The 24,419-nt window shown below is 36.0% G+C and overlaps 1 long non-coding RNA gene across 1 annotated transcript; it reads left to right on the top strand.

Annotated features, from left to right (window-relative positions):
* The first annotated feature begins 1,879 nt into the window (after window positions 1–1,879).
* LOC131599334 (uncharacterized) lies at window positions 1,880–3,634 on the top strand. The gene is made up of 3 exons (XR_009282705.1): window positions 1,880–2,304; window positions 2,398–2,818; window positions 3,305–3,634. It is a non-coding gene; the product is annotated as an uncharacterized LOC131599334 (long non-coding RNA).
* The last annotated feature ends 20,785 nt before the right edge of the window (window positions 3,635–24,419 follow it).

The following is a 24,419-nucleotide window of genomic DNA, read 5'->3' as shown; positions in this document are numbered from 1 at the left end:
ATCTCAGGCCTATTTCACTTTGCAATGTGGTATACAAGCTGGTTTCTAAGATTGTGGCTAATAGAATGAAAAGTTGTTTGGCAAGATGTGTTTCGGAAGAGCAATCGGAATTTATAGAAGGTTGGTCAATCCTTGACAACGCTTGTCGCACGCTCGCGAAAATAGACAGAGTCGCCACCAATATATTTATCCCAAAGAGGGAAAGGAATATCAGAAAACCCGGAATAAAGAAAGGATAAGAAAAGGTCTTGCGACCAAAGATCGGGTAAGAAGTCGGTTACGCGAGGGGAAGGTATTAGCACCCCTCACGTCTGTGGTACTCCACAGGATCCACTTATGTTTGTTCTATTCTAAGGGTGTATAAATCTAAAGCTTAATGCTAAGGGAATGCATGCAAATGAAAGAAAAGAAACACGGGGAAAATAAGGTTTATAAATAGTTGTGCTCGCTTAGGCCCCGCGACCTAATGCCTACGTATCCTTTTCAGGAATCAGAGCACCGTAGTTCGGCTCTTTAGTTTTTGTTTGTTTTTGTGTTTTTTAGTTGAACAGTTACATTTGCACTCCGCTGCTCGACCTCTGGAGTCTTAAGCTGGGAATAGAGCGGAAATAACGTGTCCGATTAGGAGAAAGAGTGCCCTGAAGGCAAGAGAAAGAATGCCTCGGAGACAAGAGAGAGAAGAGAGATGATTGGTTTGTGTTTTTTAGGTGTAATTCCATGATGGACGAAAACCCACTACAAGGCTTCGCATCACTTCCTTACTTTGTTTAGGTCTGAGCCTTTATTAGATATTTTGAAGTGTTTTTGGTTAGGTGTCTTTTAAGGGAAATTAATTTGTGACTTGAATCATGCTATAAAAAAGGAGTTTTTTTTGAATATTTAGAGAATGCACATCGAGGCCTACGCCACAATCGTTTCTCTAAATGAAATACAATTTTTGAATAATTAGAGAATGCACATCGAGGCCTACGCCACAATCGTTTCTCTAAATAACGGTTAAGAAATACACCGAGGCCTACGCCTCAATCATTTCTCTTCCGCTAAGTGGGAAAGAACATACATTGGGGCCTACGCCCCAATCATTTCTTTCACACTAAAAAAAAGGCATTAGCATGATTCGCGTCGTCCTTTATTAATGTTTTAAAGTTGAAAAGAAAAAGGGGAGAAAACTAGCCTAAAATGAATAACTAGCCTAAGTGTTTAAAAGGGAAGACTAACCTAAAAGTCATGAAGATTATAGGTCCTAAATCTATGGGAAAATACAAGTGAAGTTACAAGTAAAAATCACAAGTAAGCATGATATAAAATTAGTACAGAATTGACTAAGAGAATGACTTGGAAATATAGCACAAAACATGAAAACAACTGATTCAAAATATTGTACAAAATGAATTAAAAGATACTATTTATTTTTATGATTTTTATATGAAAAAGAATTCAAAACCAAGCAAAAGAGAAATAAAATAATTAACCTAAACTAATATTTTTTTATGAACATTTTTTATGTCAAAAATTCATGTATCAAGGTCTAAAAGTTAGGAAGAAAATTAGCATTTTTATTATTCACTAAGAGAAACATCAAAAATCTAAGTAACCTAAAAACAATGTTAGAACCAGGAGGTGCAAACTGAATTAATCGTGTAATTAGAAACCTGGGCGCAAGGGTATTGATGGCCCAGCAGAGTTGTTTTTGTTGCAGAATTTTGTCATACCAAAAAGTGGTGATGGGCCCGAGGGGGTGTGTGATTAGTGATCAGGCCCAGGATATTATTGTTACAATCCATTTCATTATTCATTCAGAGATAAAATAATAAAAATAATAATTGAATAAAATGAAAATGGAATTAAAATAGGAACTAGGGTTAATTTAGGGGTGATGACTCATCTTTCTTCACACTCGTAACTCCCTCACTCTGAAAGAACGAAATGGCGGTGGCGGAGAATCCATCTTCTCCGACCAAATCGAAGCTTCCGGCCACCGCAAGCAATACGCTCTCGTCTCTTCTCCCACATCTTTCTGATTCGCTCTCATCTCGCGTCTCTCTTCTATCCCAATCCAGACTCTAATCTCTATTTCAACCTTAAAGCCCTAAATCTAAAACCGCTCTAAGAGTGCGGGTTCAATCGAGCGTTATGGGATTAACATTCAACAGATTTCAGGAAACGTCATAACATCAAGAAAAGAAGAAAAAGGTAGAAGATTGTAAAGAATCATGGTGAAGCCTACCTACGGAACGGAGGCTTGTTCCGGAATTTGTTGAATCGTGAAGCTGAAGCTGAACTGAAGAGAAACCCAGAGATGAGGTAATAATGGTGCGTCCAGTTATCTTCTTCTTCTTCTTGCTCCCGATTTCCCAGTTCTCTCTCAATTTCCCCTGTTTCTTGTTCGATTTATAGGTTGATGTTGAATTGTTGTTGAAACTGAATCATTGTTGGCAATCCGAATATTGAGTTGCGTTGTTGAAGTTGTAGGAGCAATGAAGGTTGATGATGACGATGAGAAGGAAGATTAGAGAATTCTGAGGATCGAATGAAGGTTTGACATGAGAGAGGACCATTATCAGTGATGAACTGCATAATGAACGAGAAAGATTGAAAGGCTTAGGGATGATGATTGGAGAAAGTGATGAAGAATGTGAAGATGTGAAGTAGAAGATGAAGGTGGAATGAAAATGGTGATGAACTGATGCAGAGATTGTATGTTGATGAATGTGGAGGTTCTGGAAGCAGAGTGGTGAAGAGGAATCAAATGGTGAAGAGTGTCTGTTATATAGAGGAGAGTTGAATTCAGTTGGAGGAGAAGAAGAGATGGAAAAAGGTTAGTTACAAATCAGTTGAATTCTGTTTTCTGTTATGAGTCTAGTTAGAAGTTGTTAGGATTGGTTAGAGTTTGTTATAACTGTTAGAACTTGGTTAGGAGATTAGAAATTGATTATAGCAGTAGTTGCAAAACAGTTAGGTTTAAAAGCTTGTTATGAATTGATTTTGGTTGTTGGTTAAAGGGATTAGTTTATTTGAATATACGGTTTGTGAATGAATGTATGCGACTATCATGGACAAATAAGATAGGATCTGTTAGCTAAATTTTCATTTATCTGAACTGGTTTTTGAATGGGATCTCTGTTTGGATCGGCTGCAACTCTTTCTATGATGTGGATTTGTTGTTGAATCTGTTTTGGTATGGTTTATGGACTGTGTGCATTAATTGATGTGTGAATATATGTAGAATGACTTTGCTTATTGAATGTGGCTTATGGTTTGAATTTGAAAGGATGCTGAATTGATTTTTTTCTGTATTGTGCAGGATAACTTATCTTGAATATGGGTGCAAGTTTACAAGTTGAGGATGCAAGATGGCTTGAAGTGATGGGGAAGAAAAGGAGGCTGAAATATGAGCAGGAGAATCGGAACAGGGAACAAGCCTTCAAGCTTCCATTGGTCTTTGGCCAAAGCAATATTATTATTTTTAATTCCTTTAATGAATTTTCCTTTTGACTCAACTTGTAATGCCCCACTTGGATCAGATTGAATATTAAAATGTAACTTGCAACTTGTTTTCCGGGTAATTACGTGCTTTGAATACTTTGGATTCACAGTACCATGTAATCATTAATAAATCTCTATCTTCAGTTAATTGAAATCGGTCTTCTATTCTCAACCCTTAAGTGACATGCGCTTTATGCAATCAAACTCTTTTTGAAAGGACAATGATGCCTTAATTATAATGAATCCTCAAGTTCTATACCATGTCTCCGACAAACATTTCTCAATAAATGACAAATATCACCATCGTAATGTCTTAAGAACTCCTCTGGTGATGATAAGGCTCTAATTTCACGATCTTCAAAACGATAAATGTTACAAGCTCAAGGCATAAATCTTAATCCACTTTATTGAGATGTGTCATGAAGATAGGAAACTCTTGAAATGATAGAAACAAGAAATAGCCTTTGTATTTGGATGAAGAAAGAGATCCATGATGCCTAATGGCGCAAACCCCAATTCCACGAATCATGATTGACGGAGAGACTCGTTAATTAAATTTTTGAATAAATGTGAGAGCCTTAAAACCACAGGGAACAATAATTACCAATATCCTTGATCTCAATAATAGTTATTGATTAAATGAATGCATGAGTTTGTTTATGACCTAAGATGTAGATGTAGATGAAAATGAGAAACATAAACCAGTTAGAATTGAAATTAGATGGGAAAATTTTGGGGTGCAACGACGCTCTGATCGCCATTGAGATTATTCATGCATTTAAGAGGAAGCTTAAAGGGAATATCGCTCACTTAACCCTCAAGATCGACATTAGTAAGGCTTATGATAGAGTGGATTGGGGATTCTTGAGAGGTATGCTTAAGAAGACGGGTTTTGCGGAGAAGTGGATTCAGTGGATGATGATGTATGTTACTTCGGTGTATTATTCTATTCTCGTGAATCCGGATAGCGTTGGACCTATTAAACTAGGAAGGGGACTGAGGAAAGGGGACCCACAGTCCCCTTATTTATTTATTCTTATATCTAAAGGCCTTTCAGCCCTCATTAAAGGGGTGGTGGCAAAGGGAGATATCCATGGAGTCAAGATATGCAGAGGGGCACCTAGGGTGTCCCATTTGCTTTTTGCTGACGATTGTTTTTTGTTTTGCAGGTCCAATTTAGACGAGGTGCGTCATCTTATGCAGTTGTTAAATATTTATGCAGAGGCTTCCGGATAGAAAATTAATTTGGCCAAATCAGAAGTGTATTTCAGCTGTAACCTGAGTATGGCTTCCCAGGAGGATCTTGCGAGTATTATAGGGGTTCATCATGTGTTAGGCACATGGAAGTATTTGGGCCTTCATTCTATGATTGGGAGGAGTAAAAAAGCTACTTTTGCTTTTTAAAGGATCGTATTTGGAAGAGAATTAATTCTTGGCGAGGTAGATCATTATCCAAAGAGGGTAAAGATGTTATGATTAAGTCATTTCTTTAATCAATACTAGCATACATCATGAATATCTTTATCATTCCTTATAAGGTTGTAAAAGAAATTGAGAAAATGTTGAATTTTTTCTGGTGGGGAGGAGGTAATAATAATAAGGGTATCAAGTGGTTGGCGTGGGATAAATTATCTTGTAGTAAGAAGAAAGGAAGATTGGGGTTTCGAGACTTTAGATCATTTAATATGGCTATGGTGGCTAAACAGGGTTGGCAAATCTTGAATAAACCACAGTCCCTTGTGTCCAAAATATTTAAAGCAAGGTACTTTCCTAGATGTTCTTTTTTTGATGCCAACATGGGTAGTAACCAAAGTTTTGTTTGGAGAAGTATTTGGAAAGCCAGAAATTTCCTAATGCTTGGTTGCATGTGGATTATAGGGGATGCGAGTCACATTAAGGCAATGAAAGAACCTTGGCTTCGAGGGAAGAAAGAGGGGTTTGTGGACGGCCCTCAAAGACAAGGTGCGTATAATATTATTGTTAAAAATCTTATGTTTCCTAATGTTAAACAATGGGATGTGCGACTGATAAGAGATCTTTTTGATAATACACTTACAGAAGGTATCTTACAGGTCCCTTTGGTTGAGGATGTGATAGAGGACAAGTTGATTTGGAAGGAGGAGCAGAATGGAATTTATAGTGTGCAATATAGGTATGGACTATGGAGGAAAGACCAGGTAAAACATATGAGGGGGGAGAAAAGGAAAATTGGTGTAGCCTTTGGAAGATCAAGGCACCCCCACGGGCTAAGCACTTTTTGTGGAGGATTTATAGGGGCTGTTTACCGACCCGACTAAGACTCCAAAATTATCAAGTTTAGTGTCCGACAGGGTGCCAGTTTTGTGATGCCAATAATGAAGATGAATGGCATTTTCTGTTTGGGTGTAGCACTACTATCCAATGTTGGAGGGCAGCAGGTTTGTATTCCATAATTGAACCCCGTTTAACTTCCATTGATGATGCTAGAGCTCTTATATTTGGTATTTATAGTAGGGAGGATAGGAAGATTGTCGGGACAGTGGCTGTTATGCTAGAGGTGATATGGAAAAATAGAAATAATAAATTATGGAATAATGAGCAGGAAGATGCTACAACACTTGGTTTAATAGCGCTTAGTAATTGGCAGGCTTGGTTGGTAGCGCAGAAGGAACAAATTTTAGATAACCATGTTAGACGCTGGCCTAAGGATCTAGAGGGGGGTGAATAGATCCAACACAGTTTTTCCGGGATTTTTACAGACTATAGCGAAAGCGGTTCTGAATCGACTTGCGTCTATTCCGGACCGCTATTGCAAAGAGTTATATGTGTTACAAAACCACAAGATATTCGAAATTCCGGATAAGGAGATATGCTATCGAATCAATACGTGTCACAACTGAATATCAATTAACCTCTAGATTGACAAACTTTGATTTACCATGCAGTAAGGTGAATTAAGCAAATAGACAAACACTTGGTGACAATATTCAAATTGATGCTAATTCAAGATGTGGTGAATTGTGATGTTTATGCAGAACTTTTAATTTACAATTTTAACACTTGAATCATTGATCAATTTAGCAATTATACCAATTATGAACAGAATGTAAATGAAAAAGTAAAAGTGACAAGAACACGATATTTGTTTAGGCAGTTCGTCGATCGTCCTCGCTACGACTACGTCTGCCCCCAATTCCAAATTGAAATTGGGTAATCTTTCATTAATGTTGAAAGTAGTATATACAAAGAAGATAACAAAGCGATAAACGATAAACCAATTATGTCGATCCTTTGAATCTTCTTCCCCCTTAATCTTGAACCAGATCAAGGTTATCCAAGAGCTTCACTTTGATTCCCTTCTGCAGTGTCTTGATTCCTTGAACTCCCCGTTCCTCAATCGTTACACTCAGCCGAATCCTCAATGAACGCCTCTTGATAAAAACCCCCAAGAACCACCCGTCGTGGAGGACAAAACCCGCAGATTTTACTCACCAACAAACCCCACAAACCTTCACCCACTAGGAATCTTCAATTCCGTTCCATGGACGTTATCGAACTCATCACTAACCCGCAACGCAAGAATGATTATGTGTAATTGTGTTGGAGATGATGAAGAACGAAGATGAGAAGCGTTTGTGTATCTTTCAGTCGTTGGTGTTTTGAATAATTACCCTTGCACAATATATATGATTGCATAACAGTTAGAACCAAGAAAAACTGATTTTTGAACTTTCTTGATCAATTAGGTCGACCACTTGTAGTGCTTAGGTCGACCTAACAGAGCTTGCAGAATTTTGCTCCCAGTTAGGTCGACCTGTTGAAGGAGTAGGTCGACCAGAATCCTCTTCTGATGCATTCTGGGGACATTTTCACAGATTAGGTCGACCTAGTTGATGTGTAGGTCGACCTAACAGGCTGGTATGTAGAATTCATCAATTTAGGTCGACCTAAATGATGTGTGGGTCGACCTAGCAGGAGTATATGAATTTTTCTCCATTTTAGGTCGACCTGGGTTGATGGTAGGTCGACCTAACTGCTGCTTTTCTGCATTCTTCTTGTTTTGCTTGTGTTGAGTCAACCTTTAAACATATAAACATAATGGGTTGACCTATGAGTGATCAATGCTTGCTTTTCTTTAAGTTTTCTGCTTCCGTCTTGTTGTTTGAATGCTTATTTGAGTTTGCCATGAATCAAAAACATCTTTGAGTGTAATCTTGTATTCACATACTCCCCCTTTTTGATGATGGCAAACCATTCGTCTAAGCTTTGGAAGTAAATGATAAAGACTCAACAGAGCTCCCCCGTACATCCAGCATCTATCTCTCAACAGCGCAATCTCTCAACAAAGCTCCCCCGTACATCCAGCATCTATCTCCCCCTTTGTCAACATCAAAAAGAGAAAACAAGAGAATAGAAGAGTAACAAGAGGACCATAGATAACAATGCTAGCATGTACAGTATAGTAGATAAAAGTTAGTTAATGATAGCATGAGACACATATGTGAGCAAGAGCAGTTTTTATGCATGAAGTCACTATAAGCATGTTAATTGATAGCATATTATAGTATCAATATTATTTTTGGAAGTGAACAACAATTACGTTACCGCTTTTTCAATATGACGCCTGGCTTGATGATGAACTACCTTTATGCTAAGAAAAATGTTAGCAAGAAAGATATATATATACATAAAGTAAAGAGATAATATTAAGAGAAAACAAACGTAATTAGCCCAAATTAGAGATATCGAGTATCCCTAATTCTCTACGAATGTTGAAGTATTGCTCCGTTGCTAGAGGTTTGGTGAAGATGTCAGCTAGTTGCTTCTTGCTTTCTACATGTTCAAAAGTAACGTCTCCTTTCTCTACATGATCTCGTAGAAAGTGATGCCTTATTTCAATATGTATGGTACGTGAGTGTAAGACAGGATTTTTACTCAAGTTTATGGCGCTTGTGTTGTCGCACATGATAGGTATGCGATCAAGCTTAATACCAAAGTCAAGAAGTTGTTGCTTGAGCCATAATATTTGTGCACAGCAGCTTCCAGCAGCTACATATTCTGCCTCAGCAGTGGATAATGCAACCGATACTTGTTTCTTACTATGCCAACTTATCAATGAGTTTGAGAATAGATGACACGTTCCACTAGTGCTTTTTCTATCGGATTTGCAGCCGGCAAAATCTGAATCGGAGAATCCTACCAAATGACACTCATTTCCTTTTGGATACCATAGGCCATATGTAGTAGTTCCACGTAAGTATCGCAGAATTCTTTTGACAGCTTTCAAGTGAGATTCTTTTGGGCAAGATTGATATCTTGCACACATACACACACTAAACATAATGTCTGGTCTTGAGGCAGTAAGATACAATAGTGAACCTATCATTCCTCGGTATAATTTCACATCAACCTCTTTACCTTTCTCATCTTTGTCTAGATTTGTATTTGTTGCCATAGGTGTGTCAATTTCCTTTGCTTCACTCATTCCAAATCTTTTGAGCAGCTCCGTACAATATTTAGTTTGATTCACAAACGTTCCATGACTGAGTTGCTTGATTTGTAAGCCAAGGAAGAAATTTAGCTCACCCATGAGACTCATCTCAAATTCACTCTGCATAAGCTTAGAAAAGTCTTTGACAAGTTTTGCATTAGTTGACCCAAATATAATATCATCTACATAAATTTGGACTAAGAGAATATCCTCATCTTTTCTTTTAATAAAGAGAGTAGTGTCAACTTTACCTCTAGAGTACCCTTGACTAAGGAGAAATTTGCTCAAACGTTCATACCAAGCCCGAGGGGCTTGTTTAAGACCGTATAGAGCACGTTTCAGCTTATAGACATGAGTTGGATACATGTAATTCTCAAAGCCGGGTGGCTGAGCAACATAGACTTCTTCATTAATATAGCCATTTAGAAAGGCACTCTTAACATCCATTTGGAATAGTTTGAAGTCTTTAGAACAAGCATAAGCAAGTAAGAGGCGAATAGCTTCGAGACGTGCTACAGGAGCGTATGTCTCTTCATAATCAATACCTTCCTCTTGATTATAACCTTGGGCAACTAATCTAGCTTTGTTTCTAGTAATAACACCATTTTCATCAAGTTTGTTACGAAAAACCCATCTAGTGCCTATTACTTGATGATCTCCCGGATGAGGGACTAAGTCCCAAACATCATTCCGTTTAAATTGGTTTAATTCTTCTTGCATGGCCATTAGCCAATGCTCATCAAGTAATGCATCCTTAGCGTTTTTCGGCTCAACTTGTGAAACAAAAGCAAAATGATGACAGAAGTTACTTATCTTTGAGCGTGTTGTAACGCCCCTTGAGATGTCTCCTATTATATTGTCAATTGGATGGTCTTTCACGTTTGTCCAGGCCTTGGGAAGTTCTTCATTGTTTGAGATGCTTTCTTTTTCATTTTCATTGTGAGACTCATCTTTCTCTCTCTCAGCATCTTTCTTTACAATACTTTCATCCTCATCTTCCTTATCCTTGACAATGTCTTCAGTGGATGGACCTGCATCATTAAATGAAAGACCTTTCTCGACATATTTTGCATAAGATTCATCAAAAGAAACGTGTACTGACTCTTCTACTATAAGTGATCTCTTATTATATATTCGATATGCTTTGCTAGATTGAGAGTAACCAAGGAATATGCCCTCATCAACTTTAGCATGTAGATGTTGTTTACTCTTAAGCCCTTAAACATAATGTCTCTTTTCTTAGTATGTTCTATTGTGCAGCCAGAATTTGTAAACATTACTTTAAAATCTTTGTCACACAATTGACTTATACTTAAAAGATTATGTTTAAGACCTTCTACTAGCAGCACATCAGTTATAGTAGTGGTAGAAGGGTTACCTACACTTCCTTTACCAAGTATGGCTCCCCGATTGTTATCTCCATAGGTGACATACCCCTTTTTCTTTGCTTGAAGCTCAACGAAAAGAGATAGGTCTCCAGTCATGTGTCTTGAACATCCCTATCAAGGAACCACAACCTTTCGGCAATGTCAAGACACTTTTCCTGCAAGATTAATTTAAAGAGGGAGGTCCCCAATTTTCATTGGGTCCTTGGTAGTGAGTACACAATTTGTTGCACTTAGGCAACCATTGAAATACTCCTTTAGGAACTAAAATTCTCCTAAATTTGCATTTTTCAATGGTATGTCCCTTTTTGCAACAATAATGACAGGTAATATGATGAGAATATGGAGTTTTGCTAGTTGATACTTTTGGTACAAAAGTGTATTTACTATATAAAGGAGTATACGATCTTTTGCCTTTGTCGGAATGTTTTGCTCCATTTTTCTTTAGATATTTGTTGTATCTTCGCACAAACAGTCCCATTTCCTCATCATCGGAGTCTTCGTCATCACTTGTGTCACTATCCTTTGGCTCTCGTTTTGAGGTCTTGGAGCTCGAAGCTTTTAGAGCTATTGACTTCTTCTCTACCTCTTTCTCCATGTTCTTTTCTTTCTTTGTCCTTTTCTCATGCATGTCAAGGCATTTAAGGTGTTGTTCATGTTCCTCTAGTTTACCAAATAGAGTTGTAATGTCTAAAGTGTTGAGATCATTTGCTTCCTTAATTGCTGTAACTTTGGGTTGCCATTCCCTGTTCAAACACCTTAAGATTTTGTTAGTAGCAACTGCATTGGAAACAGGTCTATCAAGAGAATTTAATCGATTTTTCAGGTGAACGAATCTTTTCTGCATGCTTTCGATGGTTTCACCATCTTCCATGTGAAAAAGTTCGAACTCTTGAGTTAGCGTATTGATCCTAGCTAGTTTGACATCATCCGTTCCCTCGTGGGCAACTTGCAATGTGTCCCACATAGCTTTAGCTGATCTACAATGGGAAACGCGATAGTATTCATCAACTCCTAGAGCTGAGATTAGAATGTTTCTCGCTTTCCAATCGTATGCATATTTCTTTTCATCTTCAGCATTCCAAGTATCTTCTGGTTTTGGAACAACTGCACCAGCTGCATTTGTCATGGTGATCTGGAATGGACCATTGACAATAGCTGTCCAGATGTTCCTATCAATTGCATTGATATGGACACACATACAATCCTTCCAATAGCCGTAGTTTTCGCCGTTGAAAACTGGAGCTCTATTATGAGCCCCTTTAGGTCCGGAAGCCATCTTTCCAATAAGTGTTTCACGTAGCACGGAATAAGCCAGAGCTCTTGATGCCACTTGTTAGACGCTGGCCTAAGGATCTAGAGGGGGGGTGAATAGATCCAACACAGTTTTTCCGGGATTTTTACAGACTATAGCGAAAGCGGTTCTGAATCGACTTGCGTCTATTCCGGACCGCTATTGCAAAGAGTTATATGTGTTACAAAACCACAAGATATTCGAAATTCCGGATAAGGAGATATGCTATCGAATCAATACGTGTCACAACTGAATATCAATTAACCTCTAGATTGACAAACTTTGATTTACCATGCAGTAAGGTGAATTAAGCAAATAGACAAACACTTGGTGACAATATTCAAATTGATGCTAATTCAAGATGTGGTGAATTGTGATGTTTATGCAGAACTTTTAATTTACAATTTTAACACTTGAATCATTGATCAATTTAGCAATTATACCAATTATGAACAGAATGTAAATGAAAAAGTAAAAGTGACAAGAACACGATATTTGTTTAGGCAGTTCGTCGATCGTCCTCGCTACGACTACGTCTGCCCCCAATTCCAAATTGAAATTGGGTAATCTTTCATTAATGTTGAAAGTAGTATATACAAAGAAGATAACAAAGCGATAAACGATAAACCAATTATGTCGATCCTTTGAATCTTCTTCCCCCTTAATCTTGAACCAGATCAAGGTTATCCAAGAGCTTCACTTTGATTCCCTTCTGCAGTGTCTTGATTCCTTGAACTCCCCGTTCCTCAATCGTTACACTCAGCCGAATCCTCAATGAACGCCTCTTGATAAAAACCCCCAAGAACCACCCGTCGTGGAGGACAAAACCCACAGATTTTACTCACCAACAAACCCCACAAACCTTCACCCACTAGGAATCTTCAATTTCGTTCCATGGACGTTATCGAACTCATCACTAACCCGCAACGCAAGAATGATTATGTGTAATTGTGTTGGAGATGATGAAGAACGAAGATGAGAAGCGTTTGTGTATCTTTCAGTCGTTGGTGTTTTGAATAATTACCCTTGCACAATATATATGATTGCATAACAGTTAGAACCAAGAAAAACTGATTTTTGAACTTTCTTGATCAATTAGGTCGACCACTTGTAGTGCTTAGGTCGACCTAACAGAGCTTGCAGAATTTTGCTCCCAGTTAGGTCGACCTGTTGAAGGAGTAGGTCGACCAGAATCCTCTTCTGATGCATTCTGGGGACATTTTCACAGATTAGGTCGACCTAGTTGATGTGTAGGTCGACCTAACAGGCTGGTATGTAGAATTCATCAATTTAGGTCGACCTAAATGATGTGTGGGTCGACCTAGCAGGAGTATATGAATTTTTCTCCATTTTAGGTCGACCTGGGTTGATGGTAGGTCGACCTAACTGCTGCTTTTCTGCATTCTTCTTGTTTTGCTTGTGTTGAGTCAACCTTTAAACATATAAACATAATGGGTTGACCTATGAGTGATCAATGCTTGCTTTTCTTTAAGTTTTCTGCTTCCGTCTTGTTGTTTGAATGCTTATTTGAGTTTGCCATGAATCAAAAACATCTTTGAGTGTAATCTTGTATTCACAAACCATCCCCAACATCCTACGAATTGGGAACCACCGAATGTTGGGTGGTTCAAGTGTAATGTTGACGCGGGTTTCAATTCTCAAAAAGGCACCACGAATAGAGGGTGGTGTGTTCGTGATAATCTTGGTTGCTTTATATTTGCAGGTGTTGCTTGGGATGTTGGTACTCACTCTATCTTAGAAGTGAAAGTCATTGCACTAAAAGAAGCAATCCATGGAGCTATAAACTTGAATCTCAGACAAGTTATTTTTGAAAGTGATTCCTAAATGGTAGTTCAAGTCCTTCGAACAAAGCACACGGGTAGTTCCGAGTTTAGTCTTATTGTTTCTTCTTTACAAACCTTGTTGCTTTCTTTTCCTAACTTTTAGGTGAATTTTATTAAACGTCAAGCGAATTCGGTTGCCCACTCGTTAGCGAAGGTGGCCAATTCTTAGTCTAAGCGTAGTAGTTTCCATTTGATACCTCCTTGTATTGAACATCTTTTGAGTAATGATATGAGTTAAGTTTATTTTTGTCAAAAAGAATCATTTTATTTATAGTATTATACTTCTAACTACTTTAGTATCATAGTATTACTCTAGACATTTTTCTTAGTTTTTTTTTTTAACAAGCAAAATAATAATTTATTAAAGAGAACAAAAAGCAGCTTGTAGATAACGGGAAAAAATACATGCTCCAAAATATACCCCCATACTAGGACTGCTAAATGCAAACAACCTGATACTAACCAACCCCAACACAAAACAATACAGACCCCTAAAACAATACAAACATCTTTCCTAGTTGATTTGTTAACAATACAAATCAATAAAATTGTATTATTGCTAGTATTTTTTTTCTAGTTTTTTGAATAAGCATTAAATATAACTTATTAATCTAAGTAAGTATTGAATAGTAAACTTGTAATATTGGTGAATTTTATTTGGATGCGAGTACTTAAGCTCCCCAAACAATGAATTGACTATAGATGAAATTCATCCAAACTTTTTTTTTAAAAAAATTCATCCAAACTTTAGTATCTACGGCTCCCCAAATATTTTAGGCAAGATCTCCCACTGCACGTGGGATCTCAATCAATTATTTTCTAATCATATATTAACCAAAAGTTTTAAATGAAGGTGGAAATGATTACTACTATATATGTGACGCGTTCTCATTGGATCTACGCTGGGTGGTTAACTTAGTCAAAGAAAAATTTTCTTGCACAAATTTCTTTGGGTTCAACGAAAGTGAAAATTTTCAACTAGTATAAATATATCATTCTTTCATATCTTAGAATTTTTTTCAATGTCTCGTCCCTTCTAAATTCAAGAAAATAAACTCTCTACGTATCTCAAACTCTAATATTGATAATAGCTACTACAGTTTGCTAGTGTTTGATCATATTGTTGAAAGACGATTCAACAAATCTTTGGAAAATAGGCTTAAAGTGTGTCTGAAGTACTTTTTGGTGCATTTCACTCATGAAGGCGATAGAGGATAAAGTGTGCTTGGTATTCATTCATGATCTCATAGGGAGGGAAAGAGGTCCTGACTTCATCTTAATAATGCAACCATTATGTTAGCAATTGCCTAGGTATGTTCTAGATCTCTGGATTGAATATTAAGATATTAAAATTATCCAATTTATTGGGAATCACAATGGACTTACAATCAAAATGGAAAATAGTGATATATATTCCTATATAGAGGTAAATATTGATATGTTTTGTGTAGAGGTCGATCTTACAAAGGCCTTGTTAGTTTTGTTTGGAATAAAATATAAGATCTACAAGGCGAAGTACAAGAGCTTTCATATTTTGTGTTTAAAATATGGAATATTTTCCCTTTATGTTAAAGGATGCCAGGAGAAGAATTCGATTAGGTGAATAACAATAACGCTAAAGACGAACATTTTATACCAAGTGGAGATATTGCATCGGTTAAAGGATAAAAAATTGTTACACTAAGAAAGCCTTTAAAAATAACATACAATAATAATTGGGAACCCAATAGTGACATTAAGAATGGTTAATGATGATGAAAGAAGCTTACTCGTTGTGATTGATTACATGCCTTTTGGTGATTATTGGTGTTGATGTTAAAATGGGTATTTATGAGAATTTATAAATAATTCTTCTAATTATTATATTGGGTCTTGATAAAAGTATATTGATGTTTTTAATAATTAATGTGCTTATGTGTTTTATTCTGAGAGGTAATCGATTATTGTGTGTCCTTGTTTTGTGGCACTATCATGCTTGTGTATTTGGTTCAGAGATTGAATCATGTTAAGTTTATGCACGTGGAGGTTGAGATGAACCTTTTATAATGTTTAATTGTCATTTATGCATTATATATGTCGGAGTTAGATGATGATGTTGTCGGGTTCAAAGATGGAACGAGTGGCATGTCACGGATTTAGAGACGTAACTAGCAATGGGGTGACTTTATTAACATACCTCTGAGCTTCCAAAATCTTGGTACCACATGCATTGGAGTAGAGTCGAGAAGTGCATTACATACATAGGGGATTATTAGTTCCCCTTAAAATCAAGGATACATATAGTCCCTTTACACCTCGTGAAGGATTTTACTATGTTAGATCTTTGTAGAGCCTCCCATGCCAAGACTTTCCTGAGTAAAAATTATTATGGATGCTTTCCAAAATTCTGAAATTTAATCTCCCCTTCCCAATAAATAACCCAAGAGAATATAAACCCTAAGTGCTCAATGAATGAAGAAACTTTTTCTTTGATGAATGAAAGTTATGCAGTAAAAGTTTCTAAGAAGATTATGTATGAACACTTTGAAAATCATATGAATTGTTTAAAAATTTAGATGGAAAGAGGTGAATGAAAAAGCTGGTAAAATTTGGTTTAAATATATCTAATGATGCCTATTTGATGCAATGTTATGGAAAAAATACATGAACAATTGCAATGAAAAGAAATCACAGTGATTCAGATTTTTCACAATGTTTCAGGAAGCAGTCGATACCACATATGGATCAATCGATTGTTATGCTTCCAACGTTCAAAGAATTTGACAAAATACAAGGATAAATTGATTGCACGTATGGATCAATCGATTTTCACCTATAAAAAATTCCAATTTTGATAAACAGGGGCAACAAGTACTCGATTGTAGAGAATGATCAATTGATTGTTCTATTGAAAAAGTTGAATTTTGGCCTTTGAAAAGATGTGGATTGAATGTCAAACGATGTGGATTGAAATATTTGAGCACCTAAACTTTATACAAGTATGAATTGCCACTGTACTTTAACTTATGCTCCAATCCTTTTGATTTTCATAACTTCTGCATGTTATATTTTTGACTTGGAGGGTTCTTGATTCTTGAACATCTTTTCTTCATTGAGAATCATTTATTTTCATCAAAACTATATTCAAACATGAACTTGTCTTCACACAGGTGTCTCAAATTGATATTTTTTAGGCCATTTACAATAATAATAATATAGTAACACCTTGATAAGTGTACTAACGTAATTCAAACATGTCATATATAAATTCAAATCCAAACATTAATCAAGTAGTCGAAAACATTACCATGATATATAAATTTTCAAAAATACAACTATTACCAAAATACAAATAAAAAAAACTATTGTGTATTTCTAATCCCCCTACTTCTCCTTTGCTTCCGCATGTATCCCAATGCATTTTGTGCCTCAAGTGAGATGGTATATAAGGCGGCCATACTAGAACTGCCTTTCGCAATGTATGTTCACTCTATGGAATCTCTCGCGACAATTGCAATACACTAACAAACCGACAACATGTTTGTTCTGCGGTCATCCATATCCCTTTCCTTTTCCAATATCTCCTGATGAATAGGTCAAGGAGGTGCTCTTGTGACATATAATGTCATGCAAGTATATGAAACTCGATAGAAATATTGGATGTAGCCTTGTGCATTAACTCATGGCTTGCCCGCTGGCACACTTCGTGCCTCTTCGGGTACTAGATGACTATAAAAATTATCGAGTATCGCATCAAGATATCTGCAACGCACTGTTGAAGGCGAAAACCTTAACCTCCCCGCGTATATTATAACAAATAAATTAAGGGTATAACACTTAATCGCATTAGAATGTCACATTTCATATCATGTTCAGTAACACATAAAAATTTTAAAGTAAAACATTTAACATCTGTCATCGCATGCTCACCTTCACTTAGGGTATCATCACAGCGGAATTTATCAATAAGCATGCATCCTAAATCAAATAAGACTCATAAAAATTATTAATCAAACTAAAAACATAGGGTAAAAATATTCGCAAAAACATCATAAGTAATCAACCATTAAGAGTATAACATCCAACTCTCTAATTAGCATAAGCATAAATGAAAAACATTTCTCACCTCTCCCAGTGTTACAAATCAGAGCATGTATTCTAAAGACGCAAAATAAAATAATATAAGAACATCCCAGTTCCATCCTTCCGCTCACAGATCACAACAACAAAGGAGTAGAAATACATTCAAATAATAAATGGAGCATAAACAATCAGAGTAGATCACTACATATCAAGTCACACATATGTAAATTATGCACCACAACAACAAGTATTCATAACTCGCTAACATCACAATCATATGCATTTATTTATGCAATGCGACTCAAAACACATCAACAAATGATATGCATGCGGTACCGATCTCAAAATGGTTCTTATCATGAACCGAGTTCCATCTCCCGAACCCTGAGCCACACACAAAGGTCCAAGCCCCACACACTACTAGAAAATTCGCTTTTAGTGACCGATTTAGTGACCAAAAAATTTTGGTCACTGTAGTGACCGAATTAGCCACCGAAATATGATATTCATGAGCCGATTTTAATAGGTCACTAAAATACATTAGCCACCGATTTAGAGACCAAAATTTAGTGACCGAAATTTCAGTCACTGTAGTGACCGAAATTTCAGTCACTGTAGTGACCGAATTAGCCACCAAAATTTGATATTCATGAGCAAATTTTAAGAGGTCACTAAATCGGTCACAAAAAAAATTTTTTTTATGCAATTTAATTTATATATAAATTAGAGACCGAAATTTCGGTCACTAATATTTATTGTTTTTTTATTTATTTGTAATCCTCTTTATTATATTATTATTTTCTTTCCAATTTTTTAAAGATTTTAATTCTCTTTCAATTTTTAATTTTTAATAAAATTTTCATATTTTTTATTGTTTTAACATATAATATATTTGTAAAAAACTATATGTATATATGTTTAAATATAAAATATAACAATAGATGTAAAGTGGTGTAGTGGTAAGTTATTCTTAAAATATGCGGAGGTCACAAGTTCGATTCCTAGGTATCACAATTTTTGATTTTATTTTATGAAAAAGAACACTAAAATCGGTCTCTAAATCGGTCACTGAATTCGGTCTCTAAATTTCGGTCACTAAATTCGTCGCAAATGCTTAGCGACTAGCACTTTTTCAACCGAAAAATAATGGTCACTAAACGTTTTAGTGACCAATTTTTAAACATTTTCGGTCTCTAATTCGGTCACTAAAAGCGAATTTTGTAGTAGTGACACTGAGCTTGTGACAAGTAACAAATCCCCTCACTGATACTTATAACCCGCCTCTTTACCCAACAACAACAACATACGATGCATGAATGAATGGATGCATCATCACAACAACTCCACAACATGAAACAGTATCACAACAAAGTATATTCCACACTGAAACTACACATATAAACTCAAGCATATTATCAATACATGATTATCACACATCATTTATTCATATTAATTCATTATATCCTCAACTCATCAATATAGAATCACAACGACCCCCTAAACAACCATATATATCGTCAAAAACATATCTACAGTTGACCTATATATACAATTCAATTTTTTCACCAAGTATTGTTGCAAGTTAGTTTAGTGCGTTAGCTCTCCAACAATTTGAATGACAACTCATTTGAACTTACAGATCAAAAGTTATGGCCAAAATCAGCGGACAATGTAACAAAGGGTAAAATAAAATTTTATTTAAACTATTTAAGGCAGCAATCGATTGCAGTTGGATGAAAATCGTTTGTCATCTCAATGTTACGCCTCTGTTCCAAATTTTTTACTAATTAATCAGTTGAGATGAGTGGAAAACCAATTGACACAATTTTAATTTTCCAAAAACACACATAATAAATCATTTATTATCTAGTGTCAATCGATTGTGATATCAAATCTTTCCTAAATTAACACATATGCAACCTATTGTAGTAAGATATCAATTGTTTTTCATAGGCAAATTTTCCATAAAAAAAGGCCTGCAGTCTATTGCTACCAATTGTCAATTGATTGACATTGTTGATATTTCCAAAAAAACCCAGTTGATACAAATCACTTGTCTTTTTCCTCGTCTATCTCTCATACCTCAAAACAAGTCTCAATTAATCCATCAAAACTTAACATATTCACATCCTAACAATAATAACATGACTATTACTTACCAATTCACATAAATCTATCAATTTTATCATGAATTAATCACTTATGTTCATTGATCCGCTGTCGCGCACGGATCAAAAGCGAGTATTTTGTAAAACGTAGTTTAGCGGTAACGACAACTCGGATATCGTCTCACAAGGATTCTTAGTTATTACTAACCGACTGGATTTCAAATTAAGGGGGGGGGGGGGTTTGTTTCGTGTTCAATTATAGAAATGCAGAAAATAAGTTATTATGAAAAAGTGATTATCTGAATAAGCTGAAACGAATCAACCCACTGTATCAACTTCCGACCTATCATTGATCCCTATAAAATTCCAATTCCCTAAATGGGTCTGATCCTATTCGACTACAAAAACTACTGACAAGCGCAATAGCAATTATATGAATTTTGTCCTTGAATTCCGAATAAAGCAAACGGATTAAAAGCTATTGTGAATTAAGCAAACACAATATGATCGAACGCGATAATGCAAAAGCTACACTAATCACGAAATTGATTCAAGAACAGAAACCAATCAAATTAAAGAATTCTATCATATAAAAACAATTAAATTAAGTAAGAAATTGTAATTATGGATTGAATTCAAAGGAACAGATTAATGGAAAATTATAAAAGAACCTCAAAGCGGCATCTGATTACAGTGAATTGATCCTCGAGGTTTAGTTCTCCATTACAATTGTCAAGCTCTCAGAAATTCATGAATAGAAAAATGTGGAAAAAATGTATGTACGGCCAGACCTAGACTCAAGAGAAGACAAAAGTAAAACCGGGTCATAATAACCCAACTGGGTCAAAAACATCCAGAACCCGACCCACAATTGACCAAAACAAACAAACTAAAGCTGCAACTTAAAACGAAAACTTGGAAATTATGCGCTCCGAATCTGACTTCGATTCCAACACAAAAGTCGTAGTTCTCTCTCTTAGCTTTCCGGAGATTATTAGAACGCCTCAATCGGATTCCTGGAAATCCATTTATGATCGTTTCCGTGAAAGCTGCCAAAGCTGAAAATAAAATACGCAAATCAAATAAGTATAAGAATAAACTAAATTATAAAACACATTAAAAAGGAAAAATAACAAAAATAAAACATGTAAATGTAAAAGTATAAATATAGAGGACCGTGTATTAAAATACACTGATCAAATTCCCCCACACTTGAACTTTTGCACTCCGAGCAAACTGAACAACAAAACAAAGAATGCACAAATACATCATTAGTTACTCATTCAGGCTACAACTCATCTTCGGTTAAGTTTGCATCGATAGGTACTAATATTGCACACTAAGGACATCGTAAGAACACTAACCACAGTTATGCAGACATAAGCCTCCTAAATACACAAACCAATTCAAATCACATTATTATACCATAGCCTAACTTACTCATCCTTTTTTCTCTTTTTCATTCAGGCGCAATCACATTAAGCCCGTTATCTCCACACACTTATAGCAAGACGACCGGTTAGTGACTCTGATCCTTTTCTGCACGGGGTTCTGGTACTTACATGGCATAACCCTTTGTGTACTCAGTTATAGTTGCAGGGGATTGGACCGTAATCCTCCCTACCAAGTTCAGCACCAGAAACCGATGAACCAACTAACAAAGAGTCTTATTTTCAACTTTTTCTTTTGAAGGTTCCACAACCGTTGGGTTAAGTGACCGGGTGAGGGTCACCAAACTTAGAAGGTGCATTCCCTTTTTCTTTTCCTTTTTTTTGGAACACTCACTTATATTCATCGTCTTCCCTGCGTAAAGTGTGTGAGAGATGGTGCCGACTCCTGAAATAAACTACTCAAGAGCTGTCAGAGAATGAGAATTTAAGGCTAAAACATGATAAAAAAATCAAATCAATTTCCATATGCAGGAGACTTACGGTGTTAAAACGATACCGATCTTGTGAATTTTTCCCAAGTCTCCGCAAACTCGATTCAAATCAGTCTATAGCCTAAAACTTTCAAAATGATGCATATTTATTTTTATTTTTTTGACTGAAAACAAAAGAAAATAAAACAAAGAATCCCCCCCCCCCCCACACTAAAACAAGCATTGTCCTCAATGAAAGGACATAATTATTAAAGTAAGAGGGAGGGAAAGGAAAGAACACACCCCGAGTAGTCAAGGAGGATAGGTGATCACATAAGCAGCCTTTTCTAGTGAGGTATCTTCTACATTCTCTTCTTCCAAAGTGGGACTCTTATGGATTAGCTTTGGGTAATGTCCATTTAACTTGAAATTTTTATTAGTGCCTTCGCCTTTTATTCCAGGATCAAAAAATAATCTTCGATAAGTAAAAGTGCCGAATGGACACGTGATCTTATTTTCCACTGTATCGGAGTTCAAAAGATTGAGGGGCTGCCTCACTACTTTTGTTTCATCTTAATTGAGACCCTATGCAAAATCATAGATGGGCTAATATAGGAAATTTCAGTCAAAGTCCACCCAATCACCTTCTTATGCTTCTTCAAAACCTGCAATAGCTTATTTTCTTGATCAAAATCAAGGTTAGAAGAAATTATAACCTGGAGTTTTTCATTTCTCTCTAAATAAGCGTATTTCAGGTTTTCATGGGGTTGTCTCAGATCTAAGGACGGGGGCTGCTTGATGGATGGAGTGTTTGGGGCAGCCGGGGTGTCAAGAGCTTCAGCCGCATAAATGACTTCATGTATGACTTTATCTGCATGAGAAACATCAACCTGCAAGGCAGCCTCAATTTCAGCACAAACAGAGCAAATTTTAGTGTCAGTACAAACATCACAAGAATAAACCTCACCAAAACTAGACAATGAAGGAAAATCATCTGCAAAAAAATCAATACAAGTATCATCAACACTTTCAGAAATCAACTCTATTTGAAAAATAGATTGCTCTTCCAAGGGTTGTTTGTTTGATCCTTGAGCTTGTTGCATGACATTCATCAAAGTGGCAAGTTGTCCAATCTGTGTTTGCAAAGTCTGAAGAGTAGAATCTATTTGCTGTTGATACAGGAGATTATTTGCAGCCATTTGTTTGACAATATCCTCTAGTGAAGGTTCGGAAGGTGCATAGCACACAACCTGAAATTCCTTCAGATGCTTGTGCGGATCCTCACCTGCAAAACCATTAAACTTAGGCAACAAATGTGTTAAACAATTTTCCAATTCAAAAGTGCATCAGCCGCGGAATAGTCAATACATAAACCATTGTAGTTCACATTAGGGACAACCAACTGCGTCAAAGTTCTTTGTTCAACCATGGTTTCAACAAACACATAAATACCAATTATGTCCCATACAGGCATAAACAAATAGAAAGAATAAAAACGATTAAACTAGATTCAGAAAAATATAAAAACACAAAATTTAATCTAATTAAGACAAATAAGAATTTTGAAATTTTTTTTGGATTTTTTTGAAACTGACAAAACAGTAAACAATTAATTAAAAATAGGAAAAAGAAAATTTTGGCAATTTTGGGTCGATTTCCCTTCCTCCTTTAGAGCAAGGGAGTATTGATCGCACGATTTTTCTGCTTCTGATAGGCAAATATTTTTTACAATCGAACACAATTTTTCCAAAAAGCGAATTTTTCAACTCTAAACGCGGATTGGCCAAAACTGTGAGGAAACTACGGCCTAAACGGGAGAACACTAAACCTATGACTCTAATATCAATTAATAACAACAAGAATCCCCGACAACGGCGCCAATTTGATCCGCTGTCGTCCACGGATCAAAAATGAGTATTTTGTAAAACGTAGTTTAGCGGTAACGACAACTCGGATATCGTCTCACAAGGATTCTTAGTTATTACTAACCGACTGGATTTCAAATTAAGGGGGGGTTTGTTTCGTGTTCAATTATAGAAATGCAGAAAATAAGTTATTATGAAAAAGTGATTATCTGAATAAACTGAAACGAATCAACCCACTGTATCAACTTCCGACTTATCATTAATCCCTATAAAATTCCAATTCCCTAAATGGGTCTGATCCTATTCGACTATAAAAACTACTGACAAGCACAACAGCAATTATATGAAGTCTGTCCCTGAATTCCGAATAAAGAAAACGGATTAAAAGCTATTGTGAATTAAGAAAACACAATATGATCGAACGCGATAATGCAAAAGCTACACTAATCACGAAATTGATTCAAGAACATAAACCAATCAAATTAAATAATTCTATCATATAAAAACAATTAAATTAAGCAAGCAATTGTAATTATAGATAGAATTCAAAGGAACAGATTAATGGAAAATTATAAAAGAACCTCAAAGCGGCATCTGATTACAGTGAATTGATCCTCGAGGTTTAGTTCTCCATTACAATTGTCAAGCTCTCAAAAATTCATGAATAGAAAAATGTGAAAAAATGTGTGTACGGCCAGACGTAGACTCAAGAGAAGAAAAAAGTAAAATCGGGTCATAATAAGCCAACTGGGTCAAAAACATCCAGAACCCGGCCCACAATTGACCAAAACAAACAAACTAAGGCTGCAACTTAAAACGAAAACTTGGAAATTATGCACTCCGAATCTGACTTTGACTCCAACACGAAAGTCGTAGCTCTCTCTCTCTCTTAGCTTTCCGGCGATTATTAGAACGCCTCAATCAGATTCCTGGAACTCCAGTATGATCATTTTCGTGAAAGCTGCCAAAGCTGAAAATAAAATATGAAAATCAAATAATTATAAAAATAAACTAAATTATAAAAACACATTAAAAGGGAAAAAT

This window comes from Vicia villosa, linkage group LG4 (genome assembly GCF_029867415.1).
Source record: "Vicia villosa cultivar HV-30 ecotype Madison, WI linkage group LG4, Vvil1.0, whole genome shotgun sequence".
Lineage (NCBI taxonomy): Eukaryota > Viridiplantae > Streptophyta > Magnoliopsida > Fabales > Fabaceae > Vicia > Vicia villosa.
Note: the sequence above shows the minus strand (reverse complement) of the source record. Positions and strands in the feature narration are given on the sequence as shown.